Source organism: Periplaneta americana, chromosome 7 (genome assembly GCF_040183065.1).
Source record: "Periplaneta americana isolate PAMFEO1 chromosome 7, P.americana_PAMFEO1_priV1, whole genome shotgun sequence".
NCBI lineage: Eukaryota > Metazoa > Arthropoda > Insecta > Blattodea > Blattidae > Periplaneta > Periplaneta americana.
In genome coordinates, this window is record NC_091123.1 from 142382127 (window position 1) to 142395702 (window position 13576).

The 13576-nt window shown below is 35.8% G+C and overlaps 1 protein-coding gene across 2 annotated transcripts in view; it reads left to right on the forward strand.

Moving 5' to 3' along the window:
* Positions 1 to 13576, forward strand: part of LOC138703498 (uncharacterized) — a 112730-nt gene that overhangs the window by 3852 nt on the left and 95302 nt on the right. Inside the window, exon 1 of one of the 2 annotated variants that reach the window (XM_069831399.1) lies at positions 8702 to 9013. The exons of the other annotated variant lie outside the window; for it this stretch is intronic. The gene's annotated coding sequence lies outside the window, so the exon portion shown is untranslated. Of the gene's footprint in view, positions 1 to 8701; positions 9014 to 13576 lie in introns of those variants that run through there. 2 annotated transcript variants of the gene reach the window in all.

The following is a 13576-nucleotide window of genomic DNA, read 5'->3' on the forward strand; positions in this document are numbered from 1 at the left end:
GCTAATACTGCTGCTACTACTGCTACTGCAACTACTACTCTTACTGCTGCTGCTACTACTACTACTACTACTACTACTACTACTACTGCTACACTATTATCTGTGCATTTCGAACTGGCGGATCAAGGTCACATATAAACGTTCAAAAGTACAAACCACGCACGAATCACTGAACTGAAATCTGTGAACTGAAGCACTGGTAATTCCGGCTGTCTCAGCCGACTTTAGTTGAGGAGAATGGTCCAGGATTGGGGTAAGCACACGTGGCAAATGCAGTCAATTTGTTGACCTTGAGCCGCCAGTTCGAAATACACAGTTAATAGCAGTAATAATCTTGCAACTACTGCTACTAGTACTGCATCACTACAACTAATTTTATGAATCACACCAGGCATTTAGCATATTATACAGACTTATTTAGAGATGGAAGTTAGCCCGTAATCACTGGTATTATTAGCATGATCAGAGATATTATACTCAAAATAATTATTACAGTATATACAGAATTGTTCGAAATTGGCAGAACTAGCATTATGACCATGCATATTTAGCACATAGTTTCGAAACACAGTCTCTTCTATAAATTAACAAACACGGATATGTATATATTATTGTCTCTAAAACTTTTTTACTAATTATAATAGATTAATCGAAGTAATTTTATGTCCAGTATTACCAATATTGCTTCGCTTTCATAGTTTTCAAAATAGCTGTCACCTGAATTTGCATAACATTCATTATAAGTTCTGCCCGACGGCAAGCCATTCATTGCAAACCAGCATTTTGTCCAACCTTCTCTCCTTCCCGCCATCCTCTTAGTCTCCACATATTGTTTATCATCTGATATCTTTTTCTGCGTCGAACTTTTCTTTCGTTTACCATTCCTTCCAGTGCATCCTTCAGTAGGCAGTTTCTTCTCAGCGAGTGACCCAGTCAATTTTTTTTTCTCCCCCCTGATCAGTTTCAGCATTATTCTTTCTTCACCCACTCTTTCTAGTACAGCTTATTTTTTTTACTACCTTTCCATTTCGTATGCTCCATTTTTCCCCATATCCACATTTCAAATGTTTCTTGTCTTTTCTCTTCACTTAGTAGTAATGTCCATGATTCAGCCCATACAATGCCACATTCCGCACAAAGCACTTCACTAGTTTTAGTTATTTTTTTCAGAGGTCCGCAGAAGATTCTCCTTTTTCTATTAAAAGCTTCCTTTGCCTTTCCTATTTTCTTTTTGACTTCCTAACAGCAGCTCTTGTTACTACTAATAGTACATTCAGTATTTCAAGCTGTCTACTTGTTCCACTGCTTCATTTCGAATTCGTATGTTTACCTTCTTCAATTTTCTTCCGATAAACATGGTCTTCATCTTGTTTGCATTTATTTTTATCCCACACTGCTCACAGCCGTCATTTAGCCCCAGTAGCATGTGCCTTAATATCGTTTCCCTTCTGTTAACAACGCCGTATCATCAGCAAATCTTACGCACTTTATTCGTCTTCCTTCACCTCTCCCATGTTTTGGATATCAAAGGAAAGATATTGATAATGACAGTGAGGAATCAACTCATTCTTGGAAACTCTTCTTTGGACTTGGGTACTTGAAGATTTGATGTAATATACGGTAGGCCAGGGATGTCGAACAGCGCTCTAGAGCTGTGAACTGCAGAGAACTCCTCCCTTACCGTGCAATGGTTGAACACAGGTGGCAGGCAGTCCGACCGAATGATAGTAAACAAAAGCGAAACTGCGGCGGCTGGTACTTTGATAACTTTTATACATCTTACCAATTGATTAGGAACTCAGTTTAGATTTGCACTTGATGAACTCTGATAAACAAAGAATGTAGCCTACATGAGGATGAATTATGATGATGATGATGATGATAATAATAATAATAATAATAATAATAATAACAATAATAATAATAATAGAGTTTTATCTACTGGGTCATTCCATGAATGTTGTTCGTTAGTGACGGAAAAAGGTAAATCATAATAGCTATAGTGAGTAATAAGTGAAAGTTTTCATTCTTGCTATCAGTTGTTTCTCCAAGTTATCTCCCATTTATGATACGCGCTCTGCAACAATATTACGAGACAAAATGTAGATTTAAAATCACTAACGTAATACGTACATATCCCTTTTGCAACAGCTATGAGACAGCCTTTCACAAATTCTCCGTCAGTAAATAGCTCTGAAGCCGTTGCAATAATTTCACAAATTTTGTGGCTAGCACGAACCCAAGCTTATTATACTAACACCCGATGACGATGGAAGGTTTTCTGAATTCAATCTTCATTTTAATTCTTCTACAGCCTTTTCACGAGTGAAACCGGATAGCTTTTCTGGTGCATAAGCTTCAGCGTGACGTGTAGAATTAAAATGCCTTTTAATATTATGATGTCTAATATATCCAAGTTCTTTTCTACATATTAAGAAGTGTGCCTTTCCGTCCTTTAAGATAAATAAATATCTGTCTGTCCACTCACTATTGAATCGTCGTTCCACATCCATACCAGCCGCCAGAGTTGATAAACACACTGCGTACAGAACACTGCTACAGCGAGTTGACCGACTGTCGTTTCACCTCAGCTACAGTAGGATGTTGTATTAATCGTTTCACAGTTTGAGAGCGCTGTTCGACATCCCTGCGGTAGGCTATAAGTAGGCTCATTAAGTTTCAGCGTGAAACTTTTATACTCTTGTATTAAATGAAGTGTTACAAATACTCGTATTTCAACGTCTGACGACACTTGCTTAGCAATTTTCAATTAATTACGTCACGCTATTCTGACGTTACTTGTTTAGCAATAGATCAGACTCCTCCTTTTCTCTGGCGTTTGAATAAGGGATAAACTTACTTTCTCGCATGATTTTTATTTATCATTTCTCTTATCATAGATCCACACTACGACTCTCTAACTAACCAATTCAGATGAAACACAGTAATTCCATCGTAAGTACTTGTACAGGTATGGTATAGGCCCATTATTCAATAAAAATGAAGGAAAAATAACAATTAATAATAAACACAAATTACGTTGAAACTATTTCACTTTCAATCATATTCACATTCCTTTTATTAATTCATTCATAGTTTTCTGCCCAAGGGCAGATCTTTCACTGCAAACCCAGCATTCTCTAGTCTTCCCTGTTAATCATTAGTGTACACGGACATCATTTTATTTTTACTAACATTTCTAATATTAACCTGGCTATACCTTTGGATTAACGATTGAGAACCGGAAACACCGTTCGCTATCCCCTTCCACGACTGGAGTTCGATGATACTGGCGTAAAATACAAACAATCCACTCTACTAGGTATGGGAGGGGAAAAAAGTAGTTCATCCATTTACGTAAACTAGGAAATATCACGGTTTTGAGTTTAGTAATTTTCATTAGGTTTTTGTTTAATCAAAATAAAGTACAGTATTAACAATAAGTGTTTTTACTCACGAACTGAGCTATCCATTCGGACGCATTTATTATGCAGTGTATATTATACTGTTTACAGCATATTAGCGTACAATATAGAGAATGAAGTTAAATTGAAAAATAATCATATGGATACTTAAACACATTTTTGAAAATGGTGGCCGTTCATTTCGATACAGGCTTCCGTTCTTTTGTGCATATTATCGCACTATAGACTATTGTACCTAATTCCAATTACCAGTTTCGTCCTTCGTACGAGTAACTCATGTTGAAATAATTCTGTACCTACTCTATAAAAGAGTACCTTACGTATTGTAAATTCAATCTTCACTTCTACCCGATCCGAAAAGATGAAATTACTCAGACATGCTATCTACTGTCCGTCCAAGGGTTTTGTCGCATGGTCTTAGAAAGGGGGGAAATCACGTGACAGTTAATTACTTAACGAGGCGCTTTTATTTAAGTTATTTTAAAAAGTTGTATAATATTACATAGACGTCCAATTCGTAACAGAAATTAATGTTTTCAGAAAAAAGCTAAGACAGCCCAGCCACTGGCCTTTACAGAGGGGCAAGCAGAAGCGGGATGCGACGTAGGTAAACGGACGATAGTACCTGTACGAAAATATGGTTCAATATTGAAAGCTCTTTCGTCAGTCGAAAACGCGAACGTATTTCTGGAACGTACTGTACTCACTATAACTCAGTACTTTTTACTTTGACTGCATACGCGGCCTTGGTTCTGGAGTACGGTTGGAAGTTTTCTAGTAGAGGGGATGGAAGTGAAGTACTTTCAAAACCTGAGGTACAATAAAAATTGAGGTAGAAATAAAATGATATCCCTGTATATGATGTGTGCCTAAGTATTTCCTGGCGACAAGTATAATTTCCATTCCACAAAATTCTTACATTTTTTTCTATTAATATGGATCGAATATAAACATACAAGTAGGAAAAAGCTTGTTATTGTTATTCTTCTCCAAAGTTTAAGTTTACACATAAAAGAAAATATAATTTTCGTAATATTTAATCAGAAACAAGATTGTTACTATTAGCGTATTTATCCTTTCTAAAGAAAATTTATTGTTGAATTTCAACTTTTCCTATTTAATTAAATTGTTGTCGCTTTAAATATAGAAAATGCTGAAATATTACAACAGTTTTGTAGTGGAGTTGTAAAACGCACACTATCAGTATATGTTTGTTATAATATTTCTAAATAAATGAATATAATATACTCAACAAAAATTGTTTTCCTGGGTTCTTAAGTTTTGGCACTTAACAGGTCTGTAGTTACTAAATATTAAATTGTGCACTCTGACAGGCTTCAAGTCTTGAGCTATTCCACGAAAGGTGGTAACTTCGTAGTAAGGAAGATGCTGTAACTGTCATCATGCGACCTTTTCAAGTATGCTGTAGGAAAACCGCGCAAATCAGCAACGTCTGAAATGAAAGACAAAGACGGTATGTTCCTGCACAGTTCATAGTTCAAAAAGAGATTAGTGCTTTATTTTAAATATGTCCAGAATTAAATATTACTCATTCTACAGTACCGGTATCTAATATTATTAAACAGTTGGTTAGTAATTATTCTTATTTCTTATGATTGCTATACCCACCTCTTGACGCCACGGATAACATTTTTGACTACCCTGTCTTGCTGCTGCATAACCTCGTTTCTGATGTGTTCCGAACATCCTCCACCCCATTTTTTAAATTGTAGTCTACCTATTGGGTTAAGTGCATCTTTCGTTTTTTTATTTCAAATTTTCAGATTCCTTCAGTTAAACGACATACGTAGTGAGATAAATGACCTACCCTGCGACTTAGAGCTCACATAGTTCCCTTCCCGCGGCTGTAAAGCCCTTTGCAAAATAATAAGCTCGCTTAACTTTTAATTTTTTCTCTCTCTATCTTTTCTCTTTTCCATGATATTCGGCGAGATAAGGCGAGGATTCACCAGGAATTATCTGACATTGGTTTACAGTTGAAGAAAACTTCGGAAAACCCCCAATCAGGTAATCGGTCCAAGCGAGTATCGAATCCATGCACGAGCGCAGCTTTGTAACAGCATACAAACGCACTACCACTTGAGCTACGCCTGATGGGGAAGGGCACATGTATCAATTTGAGATAAGGAACCCTGGTCCGGAAATGACTGAGTCGAAAGTTATAAGCAAAAATAGTTGTGTGGAAATGAAATTGTAATTTGGCACGTGCCCTCCTTCCCTCAACCTTTGGAACAGTCGTGGAAAAATGGTATGGGCCGGATGTCTCCTACGTTGGGTATTTGCGGATACAATCTGTGAGCTTGTCTACTGTTCCCATTGGCTCATCCGTATTCGAAAATCATGTCTGCATATTCTGATCTCGTGTACTCCTCCATTTCACTAGGACTGATCGACTGGACACTGCAACTTGTAAAAATATATTGCTGTCTACAGACGTGCATATCAGGACCGACCATGTCCGTTACACATCACGCCATCTGCATTACTTGAATGTAGTTTCCTGTCCCCACCCCTCAGACAGAGCACTGGACGGAACACTGTAGGTAGACAACGTAAACAACGTCAGATGAATACAGTATGTGTAAGATGTACAGATAAATACATAAAAATAAGGTGTACAGAGGAATAAAATTATTTCATTTCCACACAACTATTTTTCTTATAACTTTCGACTCAATCATTTCCGGACCAGGGTTCTTTATTTCAAATTGATTCATGTGCCCTTCCCTATCGTCCCTGAAAGTTAGTAACACTAGCCCGGAAACAACCTGTACATAGTAGGCCTATATTGCTTTGACATTCCACCTACTTCCTCTTCCAGAGTCAGCTTTACCTTCCATTACGCCCTCTGATAGTCGCTCTGTACAGCTACTTGCAGAAGGAAAACGTGTGTAATTGTTGTAAGTTATCTAGTTGGAATTTGAAGCCATGGGATTCAGCCACTGCATATAAAGGATGCGTCAGAAAGAACGGATGGATTTCAAACTATCGATACGCAACGAGGAGAGAGATATAGTGAGGGGGACCACGACTGTTGGGTCAGCCAAAGAATGCAGTTTCAGTTGAGAACATGGTGTTGGTCTGGTGTGCAACGTGCTTTCATCGTAGAGACATTTTTGAAAAATGAAGAGTCTGTGATCGCCACTCAGGACTCATTTCGACATCGGATGTCACGCTAGGATTCCAACTCGGAATACAATTTTGCGGTGGGAGGCTTCATTTCGTATCACAGGTTCAACATTAAAGAAGAAATCACCTGGACGAGATTCTATTGCACTGAGATTGTCCGAGGCTACGGTAAGATCTCGCGCCCTGCGACTTCTTTCTTTGGGACCATTTGAAGGCGTAAGTTTGTAAACATCGATCACATACACTGGACGAACTGAAGACAGCGATTCGTGAAGAAATCGTGGCAATTGCACCAGCTATGACTGTGAAAGTGATGGCGAACATCAGAAAACGCCTCGATGCCTGTATTGAAAGCCAAGGACATCATATGGATAATGTTGTTTTACATAAATAAATTGCATGTATTGGTGAATATGTTGATAACAATAAATTTTTGATTTGATGAATCTTTACAATTTTCTTGCCATGTGAAATCCATCCGTTCTTTCTGACGCACCCTGTATGAGGCCGGTCGAAATTTTAATTTTATTATTTTTATTATTATTATTATTAGTATTAGTATTATTATTATTATTATTATTATTATTGTTATTAGTCGGCCTAGTTGGCGCATTTGGTATAGCGCTGGCCTTCTATGCCCGAGGTTGCGGGTTCGATCCCGGGCCAGGTCGATGGCATTTATGAGTCCTTAAATGCGACAGGCTCATGTCAGTAGATTTACTGGCATGTAAAAGAAATCTTGCGGGACAAAATTCTGGCACACCGACGACGCCGATATAACCTCGGCAGTTGCGAGCGTCGTTAAAAAAACGTAACATTTTTAACATTTATTATTATTATTATTATTATTATTATTATTATTATTATTATTATTATTATTATTATTATTATTATTATTATTATTAGGTTTGGAAGTAAAACCCGACAAGACAGAGTATATGATTGTCTCGTGACCAGAATATTCTACGAAATGGAAACATAAAAATTGGAGATTTATCTTTCGAGGAGGTGGAAAAATTCAAATGTCTTGAAGCAACAGTAACAAATATAAATGACATTCGGAAGGAAATTAAACGCAGAATAAATATAGGAAATGCGTGTTACTATTCGGTTGAGAAGCTTCTGCCATCTAGTCTACTGTCAAAAAATCTGAAAGTTAGAATTTATAAAACAGTTATATTACCGGTTGTTCTGTATGGTTGTGAAACTTGGACTCTCACTTTGAGAGAGAGGAACAGAGATTAAGTGTGTTTGAGAATAACGTTCTTAGGAAAATATTTTGGGCTAAGAGGGATGAAGTTACAGGAGAATGGAGAAAGTTACACAACGCAGAACTGCACGCATTATATTGTTCACCTGACATAATTAAGAACATTAAATCTAGACGTTTGAGATGGGCAGGACATGTAGCACGTATGGGCGAATCCAGAAATGCATAATAGAGTGTTAGTTGGGAGACCGGAGGGAAAAAGACCTTTAGGGAGGCCAAGACTTAGATGGGAGGATAATATAAAAATGGATTTGAGGGAGGTGGGATATGATGATAGAGACTGGATTAATCTTGCACAGGATAGAGACCGATGGAGGGCTTATGTGAAGGCGGCAGTGAACCTCCGGATTCCTTAAAAGCCATTTGTAAGTAAGCAAATTGTATTATTATTATTATTATTATTATTATTATTATTATTATTATTATTATTATTATTATTATTATTATAGTTATTATTTAAAATGATGGTGATAACTGATAACCAAAGAACTCTTTCTAGGAATTACGTAGAACGTGTTCTTTGCAGACTTCAAATAATATTTCTCGGAACAGATGTTTCTAGCCCTGTAATAATACCAAACCTGTTGCCTATCAAGTACAATGCCGCTGCGGTAAGGTCGATCGGACCCGCCTACGCATAGCAATAAAATTTGACAAGGAGCCCAATTTCTCTTAGTCAGCGCCCACGTCGAATGGCACCCGAAACTGTGTCGGGTTGTCGAACCCCGCACCGGCACACCGCCGCGCCGCCTCCCACGCCGGACGCCGGCACCTTCTTCCACCCACCGTCGTCGCGGCGCAGTGTGTGTGTGTTGCGCCGGTCCACTTCTTTCTCCCTACCCCCATCTCTCCGTCATCTGTGCGGTGTGCACCATACGCGTGTGTGTACTGATATATAAAAGCGACGCCTCTGTTGTCCTAAGGTCCATTGCTGTCCCTCTGTTGAAGCGTCGCGACGTTCGGAGGTTCGTGAAATATCCCGCACTTTGCCACGAAATCTAAAGTCTACATGCGACACCTGGTGTTGAATTCAAATAAATAATTAAAACATTAATTTTTCGTGAAGATTTAAGCCCTAGTGATCCATTGGGACTCGACGCCTGGTGTGATCTCAAGAAGAGAGCAACAGTGTGGCGTGTTACCCCTCCTGCGCTGGACATTCACTACCGTAAGTAGACGATTGCGTCGGTTGCAACAGCGACGCTCGTAAACAAAAGCGATCAAAGTTTCTTGATTCGTCATCGCATTAAATTTTATAAATGATATGTGATCATTAATTAAGTCAATCGATGTCGTGTACTAACGAAATGACTGAAACTACCACTATTTCATATTTAACGGACAGATTTCGTTGAAAGAAATTATCAACAGTAATACCACAAGTTCTGATAGTTTTTGATAATTTCATTGAGCTTAACTAATGTTTCTTGTCATGATAATTATTTAGAGACCAAAAGTCGAAAAATAACTATCTCATAACAACAAACACAAGTTTAAAGAGAAATGAAATTATCACAGAAAATTATCACAACGAGTATTACACGGCCAGTTAATTACCACGCGAAAAATTTTGCATGAGTTCATTCCATTATCGTGAAAGAAGAAGTTATAGAAATACACCTAAACCTCATGGAGTACGATATTCATTTATAAATATTTCAGAAAGTGAAGACTTTGCCTCCTAGAAATACAGTAAAACAAGTTAACGTTTTTAGATTAATATATTATAGCGCTGTATTGTGAAATGCGTAAGCTATTATGTCTTTACTTTGAAAATTATAAATAATATAGTCATGTAACAATTTATTTTGAACAAGGTATTATTTATTTGTATTTTGAATATTATGTTTGGAAGTACATCCCGAAAAGACAAAGTATGTGATTATGTCTCGCGACTAGAACATAAATGGAAATATAAAAATTGAAAATTTGTCTTTGAAGAGATCGAAAAATTCAAATATCTTGGAGCAACAGTAACAAATATAAATGACACTCGGGAGGAAATTAAACGCAGAATAAATATGGGAAATGCCTGTTATTATTCGGTTTAGAAGCTTTTGCTATACAATCTGCTCTCAAGAAAACTGAAAGTTAAAATTTATAAAACAGTTATATTACCGGTTGTTCTGTATGGTTGTGAAACTTGGACTCTCACTTTGAGAGAGGAACAGAGATTAAGGATGTTTGTGAATAAGGTTCTTAGGAAAATATTTGGGGCTAAGAGGGATGAAGTTACAGGAGAATGGAGAAAGTTACACAACACAGAACTGCACGCATTGTATTCTTCATCTGACATAATTAAGAACATTAAATCCACACGTTTGAGATGGGCAGCACGTATGGGTGGATCCAGAAATACATATAGAGCTTTAGTTGGGAGGCCGCAGGGAATAAGACCTTTGGGGAGGCCGAGACGTAAATGGGAGGATAATATAAAAATGGATTTGAGGGAGGTGGGATATGATAGTAGAGACTGGATTAATCTTGCTCAGGATAGAGACCATAGCGGGTTTATGTGAGGGCGGCAATGAACCTCCTGGTCTTCTAAAAGCCGTAAGTAAGTAAGTATTTTGAAGTATTAATAATGTACTGTGAAATCACTTTAATAGTACTTAATTAATAGTAAAATTGTTAATGACAGTCCCATGTTGACCTCGTGTGCTTGATGTAAGCGTTTGATTGCTAGTATCTGCTCTTAAACTTTGCAGAAAATTGGATTAAAACAATCACTGCTGAACTCATTGGAAAAAGAACTGTAAGTTATTAGTTACGAGCAACATAAAATTGTTAATATAGTTCCATTGTCATTGGTCAATTGAGCATCGGTAAGCTTAGTGATTGGCTGAAAAAAATTAGCGTGTCATTATCATAGGAAATACCATGAGAGGTTTTGGTTATACCGATATATTTTTTAGTAATTTTAATTGCAAGTAAATTTATCTAGGGAAAATTAAAACCTCGAATGTTATTTATTTGGACTATTTCGCGAGTAGAATTATAAATAATAAAAAGTGGCAGAAAATGTATGGAATCCTTATAATTATGTAACATATTTTTACTATTTGTAATTGTTATTATGAGCATGGTTGGGATTTTAAGTATTTTTTTTTTTTATTTTAAATATTTTCAGCAGACTTGCCAATGAATCAGGATTGCTGCTCCACCGTTCGCGTGTGCTCGATTACACTGACCTCTAACGTTTTAAAGTGGAATTATACGCTAACGGAGCGCATGCATGCAGAAAAACAGACCAGGCAAATTCGCTCAGTGTCCATTCTTTTTAATTCCTATTCTCTGTTGAGTCCTGAACAGAGCATAACGTCTTCATATTAATATTATTAAAACAAAAATAAGGAAATTCAACGTAGTATGAAATAAAATATTGTACATTACAAGGGTGGAAGTGTTTCATGTATTCGTTTCGAAATTCCGGTCTCGCCTGAAACATCTCAACTCATGCGCAAAACTCCAGTTTCGGACTTTGTAACGTAAATAATTATTTGAAGTCCAACGAAGTTAAGAAACCACGCGAATTAAAAAGTAGGTCTATTGAATATATTGACAGTTCTAGAATAAAATAGAATAGAATGTTTTATTTTCTCTGGCTGAGTTAAGGCCTTCTCTTTCTACTCAACAATACAATACATATTTAAATTACGAATATTTACACTACACTTAAAAGATTCTCTAGCAATATTCTTCAGTTAAGTTTTAACGACTAGTATATGATTATTTAAATTTAGATAAAGCAATAACTTAATTTATGAGCTAATTTAATTCAATTAATTATAATTAAGTTGAGATAGCTAGTAAAATGATGAGAATTAATTTAATATAAGTTTACTAGAACTATGTTATATGGAGAAAAATATAAATCTAAATTATATTTATATAATGAGAATATTAATGTAGTGAAAATTTGCCATTAGAGGTTTTGTATTCTATTTAGAAGAATTAATGGTAATAATATGAATGGACAGATGTTAGTTTCATTATAAGTAACAAATATTAATCAGTAATTATTCTGTTGAGTTAGAATTTATGTAATTTTGACCTAAATGAAGATGAACAGATGTTAGTTTCATTATAAGTAACAAATATTAATCAGTAATTATTCTGTTGTGTTAGAATTTATGTAATTTTGACCTAAATGAAGTTATTGTTCAACCACCCCTTACATCACTCGGAAGCGAGTTCCAATTTATAGCAACTGAAACTGTATAAGATGAAGAATATAAAGATGTCTTGTGGTAGGATATAATGAGTAAATTGTTATGATGAGATCTAGTACTTAGCTGATGATATGCGGATGAATTCTGAAAACGAGAAGCCAAGTAGATCGGGTTGGCGGTGCGCAGAATTTGAAATAAGAGAATGCAGGGCTCGTCGATCGCTTAGCTTTATCCAAGACAGATTTTGGAAAGACGGGGAAACATGATCATACTTACGAATAATGAAAATATAACGGACGCACGCATTATGCACACGTTGTAGCCTGCTGCTCAAATTTGCATTTAGGTTACTTAATATAATATCGCAGTATTCGAAGAGTGGCATCACGAGTTTTGTACAAGGATTAATTTTAATTTATCAGGAAGAAAGTACTTCAGTCGCTTTAATGAATGAATAATAGAAAATATTTTTTTGGAAGTGTGTTTCACTTGTTCATTCCATTCCAGGTGACAATCCATATAGCACTACTGCATGTCTGCGGAATTTGAACTTTTAACAAACAAGAAATAATGATTTAAACACAAAATATAGTAAGATTTCTTAGAACAGCTGGATAGGTTTTATTATGTCACAAAAATGTACGAAATTCTACATGAGAACAAGAAAAAATCCACTCACAAGATGAATGAGTAACCTACAAAACAAAATACTGTACAATATGCTACTGAAATGAATGAAGACAGATTGCCTCTACTAATTTTGGACTGTCAGCCGAGGGGATAAAGATGATTTGGAAGATCTCTGAAGCTCCTGAACGACGTTATTCATTTTTACATGGAATCTAATCCCTTAATGTATAGCGGCTGAAACCGAGCGCCGTTACTCGATGAATTGCTGTCAGTTCCTTTGACATAAATATCGCATCAATTTACAGTGAAATCTATAAATGACAACCATTCCAACACATTCATCGTATCTTTGAAAATGTTCTTGCTTGTTAGCAAAAGCTCCAACTTTTTGTTTCATAATGACATTTTAAGATGAATATTTTCGTTTAATTTAACTAGCATTTGAAGGTTTTTCACGTACACTTCACTTTTCATTGTTTTCTGATTTACTCCGTCAATAAAGAGCAAGGATTTTGGTTTTGGCATCAATAAGAAAAAAATTCTTAATCTCTGAAATTAACATTTCACTTATGTACAGTTTTATTATCCTGCATGTTTTCACTAATTCAATCAATTCACTGACGAACAGTATCAACATGACATGTAAGCTGATAAAGGAGTGGTTTACACATTTTTATGAACTACATCGTATGCAAGTCAAAAATATATTTCATACATATAATGTTAACCAGAATTGAAACTCGTATTTGTGAGGAATCAGAAAACTAAGTATTGTTAATTATATTTAAATATTTTGTGTTGATTTGGATTAAGAAATAGCCTAATAATAATAATAATAAGTCATAATAATAATAATAATAATAATAATAATAATAATAATAATAATAATAAAACTGAACAACAAATTTTAATAAAAATAGGTGAATATT